This window comes from Astatotilapia calliptera, chromosome 20 (assembly GCF_900246225.1).
Source record: "Astatotilapia calliptera chromosome 20, fAstCal1.2, whole genome shotgun sequence".
NCBI lineage: Eukaryota > Metazoa > Chordata > Actinopteri > Cichliformes > Cichlidae > Astatotilapia > Astatotilapia calliptera.
In genome coordinates, this window is record NC_039321.1 from 29865589 (window position 1) to 29886607 (window position 21019).

The 21019-nt window shown below is 41.8% G+C and overlaps 1 protein-coding gene across 1 annotated transcript in view; it reads right to left on the reverse strand.

Annotated features, from left to right (window-relative positions):
* The window catches only part of LOC113013022 (protein FAM19A2-like), a 96049-nt gene extending 78530 nt beyond the window's left edge, over window positions 1-17519 (reverse strand). Inside the window, exon 1 of the mRNA XM_026153555.1 lies at window positions 17023-17519. The gene's annotated coding sequence lies outside the window, so the exon portion shown is untranslated. The remainder of the gene's footprint in view (window positions 1-17022) is intronic.
* Window positions 17520-21019: the final 3500 nt, after the last annotated feature.

A 21019-nucleotide genomic window follows, 5' to 3' on the forward strand; every position in this document is an offset into this window, starting at 1 on the left:
TCTGGATACAGCAGCTTTGTTTCCCGATCCTCCAAATCTTTTGTTAAGCACACGATTGGCCTTTGTAAGTACACAAAAATCAAAATATGCACACAGAATCACTGAGCTTCATTCCCCAGCACAAATACATGTGTGTGCTCATCTATGTATGTAAACTGTGTACAGTTCTGATTGGCTGCACATCAGGAAAAACGCTGCACCCAGTCAAGCAAAAAGAATAAATGAATAAATCAAAAAGGCTACAGATGTTGGGTTGATGTGAGTGCTCAGGTCATGTATGTGAATAAACTTACGCACGAACCACACGAATCATAACTTTAACTAGGACAACCAGTAAATGTTAGCGTGATTATTTATTAATTAAAATATATTTGCTCACTGAAGTATCTTTTTAGCAAAACAAAATAACAGCTATTAAAGCTCTCTCTAAATGAACATGTCACATTTCACAGAATAACAACCAATTATCCAATCTAGAAATTTAAGAGAATAAAATCCGTGAAATAAACAAAAAATCTAATTGGAAGTACTTTTGTTAAAGAGAGAAAAAGCTATAATTCAATATTTAACGCTGCCAGAGATATTTTAAACATTTATTAAAATAAAGATACATTACTTGATAGTATAAAACAAGTAGAAAAATGTTCAAAATTGATGTGACATCCCTTTTTTCTGTTCATCCTTTGTGATTTACCTCATTATAAAAAAAATGCTGAGTGGTTCTGAAAAAATCTGACCTTCGAACAAAAACCCAGATGTATTTAACAGCCCAATTTTCACTAGATAACCACCGATCGACCAGCCAAGGACCAGAATCTGATTTTTTGCAGTGTTCTGACCAATAACCAGCTGGTCAGCCTGCTGTGTGAGTGACAACAAGCCGCTTCATGAATGTAAAGATGAGAAGGCAAACAGTCGCACGCACGCTTGCGGCCATTCGCTAATATGTTGGTAGCGTGAAAGCTTTTCATTGTGAGTGGAGGCACAAAGTAAACCATGATGCAATCAACTGTGAAAACATAACAACAAACCTATTCACACACATTCATGTACAAATCCCCATTACCTAGCTAGTTAGCGATATTTAAAAGATGCTAACAAAGACAAAGTGGCTAAAGCTAAAGCTAGCCAGAGGTCAGAGGGAGCCACAAGCTAGCAGCCTTGGTATTAGAAAAAGATCAAAGCAGTTACAAGGAAAATTATGGCAATAACAGAAGAGAGAGAGAATGTCCTGTTATAAGATGATGTTTTGAACATACTGGAAAATGATTAAGTAACCTTTTTTTTATTATCTAAATCTGTTGCTTTTGCTTTTGTTTGCTAATGTAAAGTTAGGTAAAGGTTAATGCACAGCTTGTAATTGTATTTGTAACTCGCACCAGCAACATATAACTTTGTTTTCAGAAGTAAACTACAAACTTTAATATAAAATTTTTATTATGAAAATTAGATATATTATATATGTCACTTCCAGTTTAAAAAAAAACCTAATATCAGTAGATTACAAAAAATCTTCATGAGAATTAGTAAGGAAAATCTTTGAAAAAAGGCTTTTCTTGGAAACCAACCCTGATGATTAATAGAAAACTAATTTAAAAAACTGCCATGACTCAGTACATCTCGTGGATAACTGCTATGTTATTTTGAAACTTGGGAACCTGTCTCCACTAGCATTTATGCCACTAGTTCACACTGAGCCAAAATGGACTGAATTAACGTAATTTAAATTGAGACACGCGTGGAGCAGAAACAGGAGAGACAGACACACCTTTCAACACTCAGACCCTGGAATGATAGCACATACCTCACCGCCTGATTAAGTCCCTCTTCGGTTCCTCTCATTTGAGTGACTAATAATAGTCCACGCTGTTCCATGAATCATGGTTATTAAGCAGCGTGAGAGAAAATGTTTTCCCCTAAATCTCATAGCTGCTTATTTTTCACAGTCTCATTGACAGGAGAAAGTTAGGAGACACAGGCATGCTGCACTCAGTCACAACACTTTCAAAACAGGATCTTCATGACTCGCTTTTATTACACAGAGAAGCAAACGAAGCGCTTGTGTTTGTGCTGCTCAGCCAACATTTGAAAACAGAAGGGCAAAGTGAGACAAAGCCAGATTAGAATAGATGAGTGTAAGACAAGAAAAGTCAAGAAGCACCGAGTCATAGGGAGACAGACAGAGAGACGGAGGAACGGTTAGTAGGTGGGGGACCTTGAAAAGCTTTTGTTCTCTGAACACGGAGTGTTAGTGAGGCAGCACTTGGCAGTTGGTTCAAAGCAACAAACTCTAAATCAATCTTTTACAGCTTGTCCAAACAGACTCAAAGAGACACACACACACACATGGACACAACAAAAGGACTAGAAGAGTCTTCAAACAAGCAGAGAATACCAGCTGTGAAAAAAACAAAACTTCCTCCTCCGATACACGAACGGTACCTGAAATAGAGTCTGGCTGGATACTAAGAAGTGTTTGTGTGTGACCGTGTTTATGAAAGTGTGTGTGTCCAATGTTGTGTTTCTTTAATGAGCTCGGTTTACACACTTCGTTAATTGGCTGGCACAGCGCTGTCCACGATCTGTGTGCCACGCACACATTCCCAAACACACACACACACACATCTCCATTTCACTGTGCTTATTTATTCATGTATTAGTTAGTTTGTTCCACTAGGTTCACTTGCAGGCTGCTGTAGTAATTTCCACTATATTCTCTGCATTGATTTGTGCTTTTGACTGCAACGCTCTGCGCCGTGTATCAGTAACTCCCTGGAAGCGCCGTTTCCTTGCAAATACGCCTTTGCAAAATAAAGAAATGGGTGCAAATTGTATTCTCAGTTAAACGTACCTATCCATTTATCCAGTTACTTCTTTCTCCCTAACATGTATTATTTCCCATAACAAAGAGACAGGTGAGAGTGGAAGAAGTGCGAGCTTTCTAATTAAAGCATCTAGCAGGGGAAGCGAGCCAAGCTTTCTTTCAGCACATCTCTCATCACGCTGGCTGTAAAAATAGCATCAACCCCACAATCCCAGGCTATGTTCTGTCTGCTTGCAGCTCAGGGCTTGTTTCTGGTGAGCAATAGGAGGTACAGTGGAGAGATTTTGCTGTTGCTGCACAACAAATACAGAGCAGCCAACTCAGTAAGCATAGGCATTCTTTTCTAGCTGGATGTGATCGTCCATTCACACAAGACTGTGTATGTGTGTGAGAGAGCTGTGCTAAACATGATTACAGATGGGACTGGTATACATATATTTGTGTGTACTGTATGTGCGTGTGTGTGTTTGTGTGTGGACGTGTAGGCATGCAGGACAGGAGGTCTGCAGGGAGAGATAAATGCTCAAATCTGTCTTCCCCTTCTCACTCACACCCTTCTGCTCAGACCTCTAAAAGCTTACCCCTAGGCTTACCCCGCACACACACACAAGCACACACCCACACATGTGTGAACAAACGCACACACACAGGAGCCTCATATCAACCCTATCCCCAACTCCCATTTCAGTCTTCACAGTTATTCCAAATCCAAAGCAGAGACACACATGGAGACAAAAGAGAGAGAAGGATGGACAGCCAGTGCCATAGCACAGCTCTCTGTAGGATTTATTAATAAGGTGCAGGACACAAGTTTGCACATACAGAGTCCTCGCAGTATAGGTAACATATGCTCACTTGAACTCACAAGCAGATTCTGAAAGAGAGCAAGTCGGAGAGGAGTTGTTCAATTTTTAAACAGGATGCTTTAAAGCGGAAATGGAATTAGGATGACACTTGAAGATGTTGAATTCCCATTTAAAGGAAAGGTCCAAAAGTCATGCCTTCTGCAGATTATTTATACTTCATGAATCGCCAAGAGAACACGCAAAAAGTGTCCATCCATCCAATGTCGTTCTTCCTTTTCAAGAATGTTTTTTTCCACAGCTGTTCCCCCTTAGCACTGACCCCCCCTCCCATGAACGTCAGGTGGATTTTTCCTCCAGCTTGCCTCGCTGCATTAGCTCTCTTTTCCAAACACCTTAGGGGGTAAGAAGGACCATGCTGCGTCAAAGAGATTCTTAAGATGTCTCCACATGAAAGTCGTAACTGTGGAAAAATATCTCTTCTTTAAGCAGCTCAGCACTACTGCTGCCATCATCTTGTGGGTGGCCATGCAGCTAAGAGGGAAAATAAATTTAATCTGATAAAACATCGCAATCAAATGGATGGTTAGCAGTGACCACTTCAAACGTCTTTGGCTTCTGCTATTTGTTCCCAGCAGCATGTCATCCCTTGCAACACCATGGAGAGCTCCATCAGTGGTCGCCAATGCAGTGTTCAGCACCACAGACAGCTCCACACTGGAAACATAATAACTTTTTTATACAGCATTAAAAAAATTAATGAAAAACACAGTTATAAAGTTCTCCACAGCTTGGATAAGACCACACTTTTAAAGGTAAGCACACAAATCCAAACATGCAAACACACAGTCAATCATATGGTCTTACGGCAAGGTCTGAGGGCCTGTAGGGGCCTCATTACTGCAACCAGGTGGGTGCAGGTTGTGCACACACCTGGCTCGCTAAAGAGACTTTAATCTAGAATCCCATCAGCTCAATACACAACTAATGCCTTCAGTACACAACATGGATGGTTACATGATCACATGATGTTTCCTTTTAAGGGTACATCAAGAAAAACAGGTTGCATTCTGCCAGCGATGGTTAAAGTACACAAATTATTGCAGAACTGGAGGACACTTAATTCTTATCCTCACAATCACAATCCGATTATTAAGTGATGACGTGACGAATCCTACTTCCGGGTCTAAAGTAGTCTGCGTTTAATATGGCTTTTGTGTTGTTAACATGTTTAATGTTTTGTATTTTCTTCTATTTAATCTCAAAAAGCTCCTAAAACAGTCAGTGATCCCTGTTGACCTCCCTCGGCTTTTATTACCGCTAACCATTTATTTAAGCTCAGTTTTTAAAACCTTAGGATGTAACTACAGCCCAGCCCATGCCAGAGCGTTCTCACTCCCGAGGCGTAACATGTCGACGTTTTGTCACGTCCCGCGGCGTTCCTGAGGAACGCGAAAGGAGACCTTCGGCGTTCTTATGGTACGCGGCGGGTTATGGCTGGAATCCAGTGCAATGACGCTCCCGCGGTAGTAGACGTTCCAGCCCTGTATTCCAGCCCTAAACCTAACCTTATCCCTAGCCCTGACCATAACCTTATTCCTGACCTTAACCAGGACTTTAATGATGTTAAATAGCGTGTTTCTAAGCGATTTGAAGAAAAAGAGCGAACATGTGTAGGTTCAGTCCAGACGGTTCTCATATTTCCTCTTTTTCCGAGGTCGTCATTTAGGAACGTGGTGGGTAGCCGGAAACGTAATATGGTGACGATTTGTCACCTAGCGTAAAATGTTACGCTTTGGGAGTGAGAACGGGTTGCCCATGCAGCAGTATATGAATGACTAACCTCGTATTGTTCTCCTGGCTGAAGTTTGGTCCTTTTACAGCATCCTGCCATGCGATTACATTTGTTCCTGACCACCGAGAACACTCACGTTAACTTTTATCGAGTGGAAAAAAGTTAGCTTGTTTATATTATGCTAACATAGCTGTGTCGCTAGCGGTCACATAGCACATCATTATATACCAGCTAGCCAAACTTCAGTAACCCTACAAACGTCACTGCTGTTTAGTTTTCTGTCTTCATTTATGCTGGAAGTGATAACAGAGCTGTACTTTTGAATTTGTTTCCAGAACCCCGCAGTCAGGACATGCTATATTGTATTTAGATAGAAGCTAGCGAGCTAACTCCCTGCTAACTTCTAACTCCGTTAAATGTCATAAATTCCGTTTTCATGGATGCCTGGATGTTAAACTCAGTTGTTACACCTGGTAGAGCAGAACGCTGATCATTTTATTAAAGATGAAAGACTTTAGACAGTTTTTCAACTCTCAGTAATGCCACAGTGATCGTTTGATATATGGACCTGCAGCGGAGTTTAGACCCAGACACGGCTAGTGACGTCAGACTGAACGATCGGATAGCACAATCAAATTCATGGGTCAACTGCTATTGATAGAATTTGATAATAACTAGTGAAAGTACATCCACACAAGACGTGTACTATTTAGTCCATTGCATTTGTCAGATTTAGATTACAAACGATTCAAATCATGAGGAAGAAGTATGAGGAAGGACTGTGTACACTCATATCATCCTTATATTCTTATATCTGCCAGATGTTTCTGAATTAATGCTCATCGTATTTAATGCAAGACATCTGGCTTTTGTTTTCTGTGTTTCTTAACTACACAAACTTCATCAAAAAATTAAAAATCATCCTTGCACCGCTATTTTACATCTAACAATGTCATATATACTAATAGAACCAGAACATGAACCATTTAATTTAGAGTCATATAGCACAGTTTGCTCACTACATCTGTACTTCTTCATATTAAACCGAGAACCTGCTGCATACCATCTAAATTTCACACACTACGACAGACATGTTCAATCGATCATATCAAAAGCTGTGTGTGCAATAAGAGTAGACAAGATGTAGAAAACATATTGGCAAAAATAATTGACAACGTAATTCTTTCTCACCGAAAGCCCTAAAGCCATCAGCATCCCAAATTAAGCTCCTCTTTGTGCCCTTCACTGCCACAGCTGCAGCCCTGGAGAGGACACAAGGCCAGCTCAGCCTCATCACAAATAGGCAAGCGGAATGCTAATAAAGTTGGATTCAATCAAATTGAAAGCAGCCTTTTGGTAATTCATGGCTTTAAAATTAGAATTCTTGTTCTGCATTCAGAGCCTCTCTCAGTCTCTCCCACACAGCCTGAGTCTTATCCTGGCTCGACCTGAAAGAATGTTGTGTTATACACTGACAGACGTGTGTGTGAAGCATTATTTGATTTTAATCGTACAAAAACACTTCAAAATAATGGCACTTTAAAATATGTTAATAGGTTTATGAGCAGAAAAGCTTTATTATGTAACTTCACCTTGATATTACATTTGAAAACAGATATCATCTTTTTGCTTCTGCTGTTGCTGCTGCCATTCTCTGTTGCTTGTTCACTAATGACACTTATCCTGGTCTCCCCAGACTCTGGCAACATCAGTAAATCCAACTAAGCAACAAGTTTCTTCAACAAACAACTGTGGCTGCTGGCAGAAAATATAAAGGGCATCGGCATCGCCCACCCCCCAAACCCTCTGACCACCACTTGATTTTTTAGATGAAAAAAACAGTGAATCTAAAGTTCAGATCACTCTCGTATTGTTTCATTAATAACATTAATAACTATATTTATAAAGTGCCTCCGATTAAGCTTTCTCAAGCACCATGTGTATATATGCACTCGCTCGCTACTGTAGTTGTCCTCCTGCGTGTGCCCTCAGAGGGCTCTAGCTAATGGCAGTGTCATAATATTAGTCATATTAGGAGGGGATTAGTAAAAGAAACCGTCTTAAGGATGTGATCCCTGGGAGGGGGTGCCAGATACTGCTTGTATTACTGTCAGCCCGTCTCACACACATATTGGGAGCCGAGCAGCCGTGCCTGCTTTCCTCAATAGGATCTGTGGAGAAACATGACACACTGAAGCGCACCACCTACCGTAGCTCATTCCCCTCTTCCAGAGTTTTTTTTTCTTTATCTCATCTATTGAAGTGCTGGTGTGAAATGTGTCTGGTAGAAAAACAGAAATGCTGCAGCAGTGTAGGAAGGCTGAAGCGTGCAAATTAGAAGAAGCAGACCTCTGCTTTCAAGCTTCTTAACAAAGCGTTCCCTCTGACCGCGCAGACTGTGGCGTTTTTGGTTGAAGCCAAAAGTGGCAGATTTATCGGAGACCAGAATCTATGATTTTCAGAACATAATGCATCTGAAAATACAGTAGTGCAGTCATCACCATTGTTGCCTCATAGCAAGAAGATCCTAGGTTTGACACCGTCAGCTGATGGAGGGGGTACTGAGCAGCCCAATCACGGTAGTTATGGCAGCATCAGTGGGACATGTAATTACAGTGCACATCAGGTTACAACATAGGTTGTGACATAGAAAACAACTAGTTTATGATGCAGGATTTCACAAGCATGAATCCCCAGGCAGACCATTCAGGTAGGGCTACAGCTGTTGCCAGTAGTTTGCATGGAAGACGCCAGCTTGTCTGCAGACGTTCTCAAACTACTCGCCAAGTTGCTAGTTTCCATGCAAACTAGCAATCTGCTAGCAACCAAAGCAATAGCTATGAGGTTTTTAGTGCAGCAATATATGTAACTACTTTCACCTGGTGACTAATGGTCGCTAAGTCGCTACCTGGTCAGGGAACACACATTTTTGCTAACAGGTGGCCCACCAGTCTGTAGGTCTGTGTGATTGAGTCCTAACTCAGGTCTAATATTTGTGTTATTGATAAAACAAAAACTCATTGCAGTATTTAGAGCTCCAACGTTATTCAGATTTATGGCAGCCTGCATAGCACTAACCTATCCATCGCCACTTTACCCATTAGCAGCTCCACAGGTCCCAGCAGAAGGAGTTGCTTTTAGCAGAATGGCCAGTATGCTACACTGTAGGCTGCAGGGTTTACTTTGTATTGCACAAAATAATCCTTATATCTATATATCAATATATCATTTTTTCTTGTGTTATATCGACACTGCTTGTTAAAACACGCAGACACTTTTTTGGCTTTTAAGCATTAAGCAGAAAAGGAAGCTAAAGATGGAGGTGGAAATGTCCGCACATTCAGCTTAAGTTAACGTTAAAGTTTAAACATAAACTTTTTTTAACTTTAAGTTATTGTTTTTTTATTACTAGCGAATCCTTCTGCTTTATAAGCAACGAGACTGAGCTGAACAGTCAAAGGAAGTGTTGTTGTTTAGTTACAGCCTCTAAATGTTACTGTGCCGGGACCCTGACCCACAGTGTGCCCTACACTGACAAATATGCTAAGACTAAACACACAGTGTGTAAAAAGAAGTCCTCAAAGGTAATAGAAAGTATTTAAACGTGCACGCTCATCCATGTCTGTTTCGTTATTATAGCCTTTATTGGTGTCACACACACACAAACACACATACCCATATAGTGCACAAATACCCACAAAACTGAACTAATTACTGCTGTGTGTGTGCTCCAGCTCAAACATTGCAGTCTACAGTATATAAAGCTTCATTCTGAATTCATAATTGCATAATTAGATATAATTGCATGTGCTGTGGGCTTGCCTGACAACCTAATGAGGCAGCTGTAAAATAGCTAGTGGTTCCACTTATAAGAACATAATCAAAGACTACAAGATAAAAGGGCACACACAGATAAACACGGACAGACAGTAGGACGAGCCCAGAGCTACACCCAGACAAAAAAAAAAGAAAAGAATTATTAAAACAAGAAGACAAAGTGAGTTTTCAACGCTCATTATAATCTATCAACAGCGGCTCAGTTCATCAGTGACTCAAAGTGTCTCTGTGGTTTCCATTTCTCAGCTTTGGGGACGTGATTTTCCACCTACCTTGCTCCTCGTCATCGCCGTAAGACTGACCAAGACAAGACTCACAAATATACATCTAGAGAGCAGGGACAGCAGACCCACACACACACACAAACAGTCACACAAGGTAAGGCCTAATTTGCTGGCCTAATGACCGCAGTGATTGCTGTCTAGTTGTTGATGAAGAAAGCTGCCAGAGGGCTGCATGTGTGGTGTAGTTCAGACTTCTAGCTAACAGCTCCTCTTCGCCATCAGCCGTAATGAGTCAGCTCTGACACCGCCAAAGCTAGAGTGTCTGTGTCGGTTCGTTTATAATGGCTGCTGAAAGTAATACCACCTCCCAGCCCACACACTGGCTGAGAGTTCTGTCACTGCAAACTCATTAGCAGAAGCTATAGTGGCGCCAAAATCAACAAATCAAACGGCTTCCTTAATAAGATGCAACATGTCACAGCGAGTTGGCTACCACAAATAGTAACAATGGTTCACCTGCACCGTCTGGATTTGCCTACAATGGTGCAAGAGCATCCACTATATTTCACTATGTTTCAATTAATCACAATTATCTGTTAATGAGCCTTGAAGTTTCAGGAACAGCCTGTTATTACTTAGTAAGACATGATTCAGAACTTTTATATGTACAAACACAAGATCAGTAGCACTCTGTGTTTTTCGTCTTTGGTACATGTTTTGCAGACAAGCCAGCTTCTTTCTCCCAGCATGCCGGGAAGTTTCTGCTTTAACAGGTGGAGAGCACAACCTGCCTTCTTTTGTGCTGCGTTCTGACTCACTGAATCTGTATGTCATCACTGCTGTCTGTGGTTTTCAGTCATCTGTGGAGATACCAGACTAATATGTAGCTGCGTTTTAGAGCCCAATTAGAAATGATCACATTTTCCACTAAAGAAAGACTGGTGAGGTCAAAAAGGTGGCTAAGACTAAAAATGACTCACAAGTGCAGTATGCAATACTTTCTTCCTTCAGAAATTCCTTAAATTTTAACCACATAAGACTGCGTCTATCATACAGTTTTTAAACCTGTGAAATGCAGCCTGGCGGCACCAAGGCAAAACCAGCAATGTGTTGTTGGAAACCAGATAAGAGTGAGAGATTATAAAAGGGCTCCATACAATGCCCTTTGTGGCGTTTACTATAATATCATTATATTGCATAACCAGCTCTGACTTCTTCGTATTTTCACATGTAAATTCAGCACATTTAAAACCAAAGTGTTTGATTATGCATCAAGGCTTTAACACAACATCTCGATTGAACGGAGCTCCCCTCGCTGGCCACTGGGAGCATCGACATTATTTCCCATTTAAAGGCTCATTATTTTTCAAAAGCAACAGAAACATTACTTAAATAATGGTTTGGATATTGCCCTTGTAATATGAGTAATCTGACTTTGATACTTGCTTCGAATATTTCCTGACTGTCAGAGCATTATAAATATCAGTGCATTCACTTACTGGTGTACTACATCTGTTGATGGCATTGCCTTGTGCTGGAAAAAAAAGAAACATTTGAGAGGCTGACAGAAAGACAGCAGAGTCTGGTCAAGAGAGATGCTATTAACAGTGTAACTGAAGGGAAACGTGTAATGACAGGACCCAAGAGCCACTGATGAGGGTGATGGATGGCTTTCAGCTCAAATACATGGCAGTTCATCACTCACCTCAGACATGCACACATACTTATAGTGTATTTTCACACAGAATCACACACTTGCTTTTCTCCCTTATTAACCTTCTGCTCATCCACTTATGCTGTTTTGCAAAAGCCATTCAGCTTTGTATTGATGGCCCTGCAATCACGTAAGCAGCCTTGGAAAAGCTCTCATGTACACGCACAAACACACAGGAACGCTCTGATCTCATACCCCGATCATTGCCACAATATTCCTTCGTCATCGCCGTGCTGTCTGACTGTCTCTATCTGCTGCTTGTTATTTTCAGTGAATTCATCAGCCTGCTAGCGCACAAAATGTAAGAAATGATGAGGAATGGCCTTCACTGAAAAGCCGAGTTCAACACATTGTCTTAAAATTGATGATTTTTTTTGACCAAGAGTTGAACGATTTTTTTTATACAGATTCAGATGAAAAATAAGAACAGGCAGAAGTTGGATATTTTGACAAATTGTCCTAAAAGCGCTTTGGTTTCAAATCCTAGAGGCGCTGAGTTTACAGTAATCCACATAAAAGAGCACCTTTGAAAAGCTGGAAGCTGACATTTTCATTTCATACAGCTTTATTTTTTTTAAAAAGTAATCATAACACGGCAGAAACATTTTTGAGAACGTCGAAAAATTTTTTATTTTTGTCCGACAACAAGGCCAAAATGTAGACACAGTCAATAAACAGTGACAGTAAATACAAAAAGAAACATTGTAAACGTTGTAAATGAAATATTATAAAATATGCTGGCACTGATACAGATTCTTTTTCCTAATGACTGACTAGCAAAAAGATTAATAATGATTTTTTTCCTCTTGTGTATACTGAATCCGCCCTCCACATTAACCTGAGTTACACGCACACAGCCGGAGAAAAGATGCACCTCATGCTTTCCCCCCATGAAACCCACCCCCTTCCCCCGCTCTTCACCCTTTCCTTGCTCTGTAGTCGAAGGAAGCAGCGTGGGGGCGAGAGGTGGTGGGTAAACAGTGGTTCTGCAAAGTGCTTTTTCTCGGCCTGTGTATACCTGCGTAATAGAGGCAGTAATGGAGTTTGTTCAGGCTAAGGTAATCCTGGAGCTGTGAGCTCAGCATCTGGTGCTGTTTCTCTCTGACGCTGTTTTGTTCCACAGCAGGTCCTGATGTTGTTGTAGCTGTCACTGTAACTGTCCCACACAAGCCATTTGGGAGTAAAGCAATGGGTGTCTGCATTTCTGTGAATGTGTATTTTCTGTTGAAAAAAAATGTGCTTATCAAAAGTGGATGTGTGTGTACAGTATATCTGTGTGCACCCCCCCCCCCCCCCCCCAAAAAGAAGGAAATAAAAAAATGCATAGAGATAAAGTGAGGTTCTGCTGACGGATGTGTGCATCTGGATCTGTGCTGAAAAATACATGTGTGTGTCTGAGTGTAGCGACAGAGCGGGAAAAGAATCTAAAGAATATGTGTTTGGATGTTATAGCTCACCTTTGGGAGGTGGGATAAGAACAGGGCTGACGGCTAGGAATGAATTTACGAGGCTCGATCTCCCAGAAACAATTTCTTTATGTGGGTTACACACATTTAGAGTGGCTACTTGTCCCCCCCCCTGGGCCTCAGCTCACCACACACAGCTACTGGAGATGGCCAATGAAATACAGAACACTCTTTTATAGGACACATGCTTTTTATTTATTTTTATTTAGCCCCTGTAGCTTTCTTTTCTCTCTCGCTCTGTCTAGGTCTCTGTCTTACTCCTTCCTGTTTCTCAGTCTTGTTCACCCCCCCTCCCATCTCTCCTATTCTCTTCTCATCGCACGCAGCTACGAATGAAAACGAGATCACCTTTTATAGGCCGCATAGTGTATTTTTTGTTTCCTCTGGTTGATCTCTTTGTCTTTATTAGAACTATCTCTCTTTTCCAATCTCTCTCTCTCTCTCCGGATAACAGCTCTGACATTATTCCCGTGGCCCAGAGGATTTATTGGTAGAAGTCAGAAAACTACAGGAAAGGGTAGAGTGTGTGTTAAAGGTGCAGAGGGAGACATAAAATTGTGGGATGTAGAAACATGAAAGCATCTGTATGTATCTGCTTTTGGTCATGAGGCTGCAGGAAGTTGGGGTGAAAATGGTCCAATCTGACCAAGTCCTGCAGTCTGCAATCACCTCAGGCACGTCTGTGACAGGAGTCTGCTGGAGCACTGTGTTCATGTCCGATACCATCAATCATATTCTAGCAACATTCAGTTATGAATTTATAAAATACTAAAAAAGGAGTAAAATCAGGACACCGATTTTTTGTTTTTTTGGTAAAGCAGTGCATTATTCCCTACATTAATCTTCATACTGAGCCATTCATTTTTCCTGAAGCACATATACACTGGGGTTCTGCTGTGGTGTAGGAGTTAAGATGGCAACCATGACCTTTGTTGCATCTCTGGCCCACTAATTAAGACATAAAATGCAAAACACGCAAACATACACATTTTTATATTTGCATATGCACACACAAACAAGCGAGGTCAGTCTAAACAGTGTGACTGTGAAAACGCATTTGTTTTCCCAACCAATGAATAATCAAGTGCACGGAGACTAAACTTAATATAACCTTGAACCCAGAACCAAACCATTTAACTCACCAGGAACGACATTCTCAGGGCAAACATCTGGTACTTTGTAATGTCATGGAAGAGACTCCCTCTCTCTCTGTCTCTCCCTCTCTCTCCCTCTCTCTCCCTCTCTCTCCCTCACATTAAATGGGATATAATGTGATTCATCCAAGATGGAAATTCATATTAAGTAATTTGAGCATGCTCTGCAGCCTGTAGCAGGATGTAGGCTGTAGTAACTAAATGTTTCCTAAATGACTAAGCAAAACATATCTGCACTTACATTGTTTTGGGGGGTTTCTGTGCAAAGACTGTATAGAAAAGTTGCACATAGCCCCTGTGGCAGGGGTGGGCAATTCCTTTTTCCAAGAGGCTGGATGCCAAACTGGGACAGTTATGAAGACACGCACCAATAAGCTTATAGAGAGTTAAAATTATTAGTGAGCAGAACCGAGTTTAGTTTATTGGTGTGTCCCTCCACAATAGCTCCAGTTTTTCATGTGACCCTTTGGGAAAATGAATTGTCCACATCTGCTCTGTAGCATCAGCCATTTGTTTGTATTCTTACGTGATCTAAATAAACACTGGAGAGTTAGATTAGCAGCTTTCATTATTTCATTAGAAAGGTCCATCTATAGATTACATATTTACATCAGACAGACACCTAAACTGAAGCACAGACTCTTTTTACTCCGGGTTGGTGATCCATGATGCATCAACACCAGAAAATTGGTCAAGAGGTCCAGTCCAGCGACTTAGATTATCTAAAATGAGACCCAGCCAGTGGCTACAGATGCCTTTGTCAGCATCTTCCTGCCAGTCAGAGCTGCCATACATCTAAGTTTAAGCCTTGATTGAGTATCTGGAGAAGGAAATTAGTCGGGGAGACCAAAATCATGCTCTAAAATCGAAAGTCTGTTGGGATGGGCTTACATCTGTAGCTAGTCTCATGTGCCATTTTTGGGACTTATGTAGCCCTGAAGGTACTTGGTTACAGTTCTTCTATTTTAGATTCATAAATCCAAACAAAATGCATTCCTTGAAGTGACAACCAGAACAAAAATCCCACCTCTTTTAACTTCATTCTGCTCTGTCTTCATTTTTCTTTAGTTTTCCTCATTTCTATCTTTCATTTCTCTGCAGTTAGTAAAGTGAGTAGAAGCCCAGAATATTTTGTGACTAAACTTTTCATGTTAACAAAGTTCACTAGTGCCTAAAGTTTTGGGGTCACTTAGAAATGTCTTTGCTTTTGAAAGAGGAACACATTTGTTTTTGATTAAAAGGGATTATGAATTTGCAAATAACAAGCAAATAATGATGATTAATGAGAGATTTTTTTCTAAATTGTTTATTTTTAAGGCATGTAGGTGTGCAGAGGCCCCTTTTCAGCAACCATCACACCTGTGACGGCGTTATCTAATACAAGAAAAACTCATCAATATGGGAAAAAAGGGTTTTTTCCAAATATGTAAGCGTCGCTGAATTGCTGATTTAAGGAAGGAAGAAATCTGACTGAGTGTCTGGAGCATTAGCCTTTATGGGTTTAATTAGCCTCATAAAGAGACTGCACATGTTGTGTACTACTCCCGTCACCGAAGAGCACTCACTGAGATCCGAGTGTACACAGCTGAGCCAGAGAACAAGTACATCAAAGTCTCCATCTCACCATTTCTCGACTGGGAGCTACATCAACCCACAAAACACTGGGTCTTATAGGCAACGGTGAAGAGGCAACTTCGCAATGACAGGCTTTAAGGTCCAAAGCCAAGTCTGCCAAATCTGTCAGTGGTCAATAAAATGGAAAGCATACTATAAATGCAGATAGCATTTGCGGCCACATTAAGGCCCATCGTTGCCCACAAATTATAGAGCATTCTTGTATCGCTCCATAAACCCCAACAATCCAACCAATCTCCCTTGTTGCTCTTGCTCACCATCACCTCTGTGCAATCTTTCTCCTCCTACCATCAAGTCTTGCTGGCAGTTCTCTTCCTTCTTATTTTCTAACTCCCTCAGTTCCCCTCGGCTCGCCTCCCCTGTGCTCTTCACGGAGGCTTGTGAAAACGGAAGCAGAGAAAGAGACAGCGACAGATGGAGCAGTAACATGTCGAAAATATTCACAGTCGGGATGGCCAGCTTTGTTTAAATTAAACAAGCCTGTGTGCACACAACACTTTATAACCAGGTCTAGGTCATGAAGAGGCTTGAAACCGGCACTACCTTCTTCTTTTTAACAGTGAAGGAAAGAAAAGTAGAGCCTGGAACACCTAACTCACAGCCTCTCCTCTGTTAGACTGATGATTTATGCTGCCATGGTCAATGTAAAGTTTTCATATTCACACATCAGGTGCAGAAGACACCCACCCCTGCATAGCCTCTCAATGTTTAACATGCAAAAGCAGTGGCCTGCATTTCAGTCATGTTAAGCCTACAAACACTCCACACTGAGTGCAACTGTTAAACCAGGAGACATGTAATAGAGAATAATGGGGGATAGAGAATAAGGAAAGCATAAAGGTTCCTTATCAGCTCTTTTTCTTTAAGAATGCCACCTCTTACTTTAATTTATCAATTATTTGGCACATGTGGATCCAGCTAATAGGATCAATCACAAAAAAATAATCATCGTGAAGTGACAACCACCACACGGCAGGTCTGCCTAAAATAGCGCACAGAATCCGTCAATGCCCGCATACGCACAGCTTTACCTGAGCGCCCTTGTGCGTGCGTGCGCATACGTATGCGTGCGTGTGTATGTGTGTGTGTGTGTGTGTGTGTGTGTGTGTGTGTGTGTGTGTGTGAGAGAGAGAGAGAGAGAGAGAGAGAGAGAGAGGTTCTATAGGCTGTGCAATATCTGAAACAACCGCAATCATTTGTCTTTGCTATAAAATCACAACCGCGTGAATAAAACTGACACCAAAGCAGACCAGGCTGACGGGTGGCGCCACTAGAAATCATTTTCACAACTCTAATGCCTTCCTAAAATCCAATCCCTTTCTATTTCTTTACAAATGGAGCGGATGAAGTGTAATCCATTTCGTGCGTAAATGGTTTTCTAAGGCGTGCTAACCAGTAGACTGACACGGCTGCATCCGTGCATGTCAGGTGGGTTAGTAATTGACTTTTTTTGTTTTTTGTCTTTTTTTTATCACGCTCACTTCTCCTGCTGTTAACTAAAGGCACGTTAAAACCGTGAGGGACACCGAGCAGCTCCGCCCAGGTGTAAAGGCTACCCTGTGACCCATACCTGTTGGTGCGGTGTGGTCTTGTTCTGTTAGCCCAGCAGGTGAACCTCTCTCCTCATAGCCGCTCCGCTATCCGAGACAGAGAAGAGACTCGCATCCCCACTCCACTAGCGGAAAACAGCTCCTCTGTGACACCGGCCGCTCAGTTCGACTGGAGCGGAAAAGTTATACCATACCATCCACCTCCGAAGCCGGGTAGCAGACACACACAAAAAAGGAGCCGGTTGCAGATGTGACCTTCTGGGGTGGTGCTCCTGCTACTACTCCTGTGCAAGGAAAGGTCTCCTGAAAGTTCCGCTCCTGTCCTCCGCTTTTGCACAGAAACTTAGTTATTAAGCCATGTCACGAAGGAAGAAACAGCCAGTTTGGAAACCTGGCTTCTGTTTTGCAGCAGCAGTCTCCTTCTTTTTCTCCTCTTTAAACCATGTAGTGTGAAAGCAGCCCAGTGGCGGGACAGAGATGCGTTGCGGCCGGGGAGTCACGCAGACTGTTACTGCGCTCCTGCTTGTCCGCCAGGAAGATGGAGAGGATTGCCTTTAGAGTGTAAAACTCTGAAGCGGAGCAGCGCCCCCTAGCGGTTTAGTTTGGGAAGAACCGCTCACCAATGTGCGGGCAACAAATGTAAATGATACTGTACAGTAATGTGGAGAAGGGCCATATGGGCTGCGCCAAGACATGTTGGATATGTGATATTAGTGGTTTATTGCTGGCAGTGAAACAGAAAGAAGCATCAGCCAGCGTCCTGACACAAAACACATGCACACAATGCACACGTGCAGTCAGACAACATCAGATGTATCAGCAAAAATGTTTGTGTCACTTCATGAAGGACAAAACAATATTATTGTCTCAGTGTGTGTGTCTATGTTTCTGTCTGTATCTGTGTGTGCACACGCGCCCCTCTCTCAACGGTGAGAGGTTCAAATTAAATTGAACTCACTTTAGCTGAGCTACGGGCATTTCCCAGTAGACTACACCAAAAGGAGCGAAGGGGTGATCGACACCGTACCGTCCAAATTGACCGGCCTCTCTGCCTGAGCGAGTGTGTGTCTGTGTGCGTCTTTATGTGTGTTCCGTTGCCCGAAATGACCTGAACTGCCCAAAGAAGTTTACTCACAACAAATGACTTTGTCCAGACTCAGTCACTCTGACCAGTGCAGTTCATTTGAGGAAGTAGTCCCCACTGGCCCTCTAAAGTGTGACTGTGCATGTGTACAGTATGTGTGTGTCACAAAGTGTGCAGTTTCCCCTCTGGTGGCAGGAGAAACAGATAGACAGTAATAGGTATTAAGGACACAGAAATCAGGCAGCGGAGAAACCTGGTAGTAAAACTCTACACTCGCACAAACACTTAGTGAGACAAAGTACAACTGAAGTTCTGGTGGTGGTGTGTACTTTATATTGGAGTGAGCATACAAGTGTGTGCGAGATGTAATCGAGGTGATGATGTATGGCTGCACACATGGATGACAGGGTAATTGATCCATAGTGGGGGTGTGATTGTGCACGTGTGCACGTGGGGAGGCCTGCTGCCAGTCATATATCATTTCACCCAGTGAGCTAATCTGTTACGCTGACAAAGAGTTCAGATTACTGATCTGCTCTCCTTTCTGGTCACCCTCCTGAACCTTCAACACTCCTCTCCCCTCCTTTTATTTCCTCGCCTCTTTTTAACTTTTGTTTTTATCGCTCATTCTTTAATCCTCCCCTTGTATGCTAGCTTCTTAATTCTCATTCTCCCTCTGTCTCTTTGTTCCTCTCTCTTCTTCTCTCTTGCTCGCTAAAGTAACACGGGTGAATCACGGGGAACCTGGAAAGCCCAACCATGGGATTTGTCTTCTGTACTGCATTCTGGCAGCATAGTTAAACTCAGCATGTGGTTGTTCACAGAATACTCGCTTTCCTTTACATATCACATGACAGCCTTGAAGTTGCATGTTGTGAGTGTACAAGGCATGAAACATGCGAGCACACACATACACAGTCACGTGGACATGATAATCGAGCAGCTCCAAACAGTCTAATCGTATTCATTTGTCATACTTTTCCTTCTATCAGCTCAGTGAAACAGCTGAAAAGAAGACAAATCCTGCAGGACCAGCAGATAATCCTCGCAGACATGAGGCGTTTGCCACATGGCTCTGTACTGCTCATAATCATCAGAGCAATAATTATAGTAGGCAGTGTCCCGTTTGGCACTTATCACTTGTAAGACCTCACAGTAAAGAAAATGAATTTTTTACGATGATTTTAAAGACGATTTTATTGTTCATAAGCTGTTTGTTTCTCTGCTTCTCAACGTCCTGCGTATGTCTGTGGCTTGCAACCTTCAGCTAATTGGGTCCAGCAGAAGAAGTGGATCTTTAGAGTATTTATAATTCATAACAGTGTACAATTCAAAAAAGTATAGTTAAAAAATGGTCATTTAATGCGATAAACCTACAGAGAATTATTTCCTGAAGCCATAGGTTGCCTGTTTCCAACAGCTTTGACCGGCCTGCAGCTTTGGTTTCCTTTCACTGCAGCTCAGCACCAAACTGCAGATAAAAGAGCAACTGTCTGGTGAGCAAAGTGAAGCTTTTATTTGCCAAGGAACCAAATCATGAGAGCAACCTGAGTTATCTTTTTTTTTTAATCGACATTTCTGCGTGTGCTCTGACCTTTGCTCTTCTTTAGATCTTTTTTCAGCCTCTGTGTGTTTCTTGCCCTGACTTTAGCTACTCCACCCGTGTGTAGCTGTCCTCCCTTTGAGTGTTTTTAGTTTGTTTCCCCCTCTCTGCCACGTCGACTTGTATCATGGGTCATTACACTCGTCTATTACTGTAAGTCTTCCTGTGCACTGCCTGTTTTGCTGCTTTTATTTGTGTTTTATTTGTTTGTAGTTTCAAGTCTGTTTATTTTAAACTCTCTTCCTTTGTCCTCTGTGTCCACCTACAGATCATTACAGATGTTTCCTCTGGATTTGGTAAAGACCAGTATAAAAGTACGACATTTTCCACAATGATACAAACACAACTCCTAATGTGAATGATACTATCGCTCTTTAGTGGACAAACAAGCAATTAATGGTTGGCTCTGTCAAGTTAAAAGCATCTGATATGATGCTAGTTAATATAAAATGTGGCTAAAAGAAAGTTCAAAGGAACGATGGAGCAGGTTACTCCATGCATGGCTGTAGCTTATTTAAGTTGACCAGTTTTAGGGCATCAGTGAAAGTTTGTGAAAGAAAAACACTACGGTGCATCGATCTATGTCAAGGAAGACTGTTTAACAGAATCAGATCAGACTGCTGACACCATCTGTTACATATATTCTGTCATCACAAAGTGGATTACATCTTATGCATCTATAAAGTTCACTTCTTTACAGTAAAATGAAGGTTAAAGCTTTATGTTTGTACTTCTGTGCAAGATTACCACTACTGAGTGCTGAGTGCATCCTTCATATGGAATAAACACTCATGCACATACACAAAATTGTCTTCTGTGTTGCACTGGCAGGCAGTCATGCCAGCATTAGCATATGAAAGACAGCAGCTGGAAGGTGTCTCTGTCGCAGTTGTTCTTACTTGCTGTGGTATCTATTTTGATGGCTGTTTTTCTGTGTTCTTGCTGTCCCTCCTTAGGTCCATCACTCATACTCTTCCTTTCCTCCAAAGATGACTTTCCACAGTCCCACATGAGCGTAATCTCCATAGAGCATATTTGCATTATTTCTGGACACTCCAAATATGCCGTTTTGTCTGCACAAAAAAATCGAGTTATGCTGACTTTCAGGAATCTTCCTGTAATCCAGAAATCTGTGCATTCAAACTGAAAATGCTGAAGAATCTTTTTTCCACCCGTTTTTTTCTTACCCCTAGCAGCGCTTTTACATCTCAGAAAACTAAGAATTGTAGCGTAAAAAAGTTTCAGCAAATCACTTATCACAGACAGAGCTGCCCTCAGCAGAGGAGCCTTTATCTCAGAGAGCAGCAGGGCGCATCTTACTAACTCAACC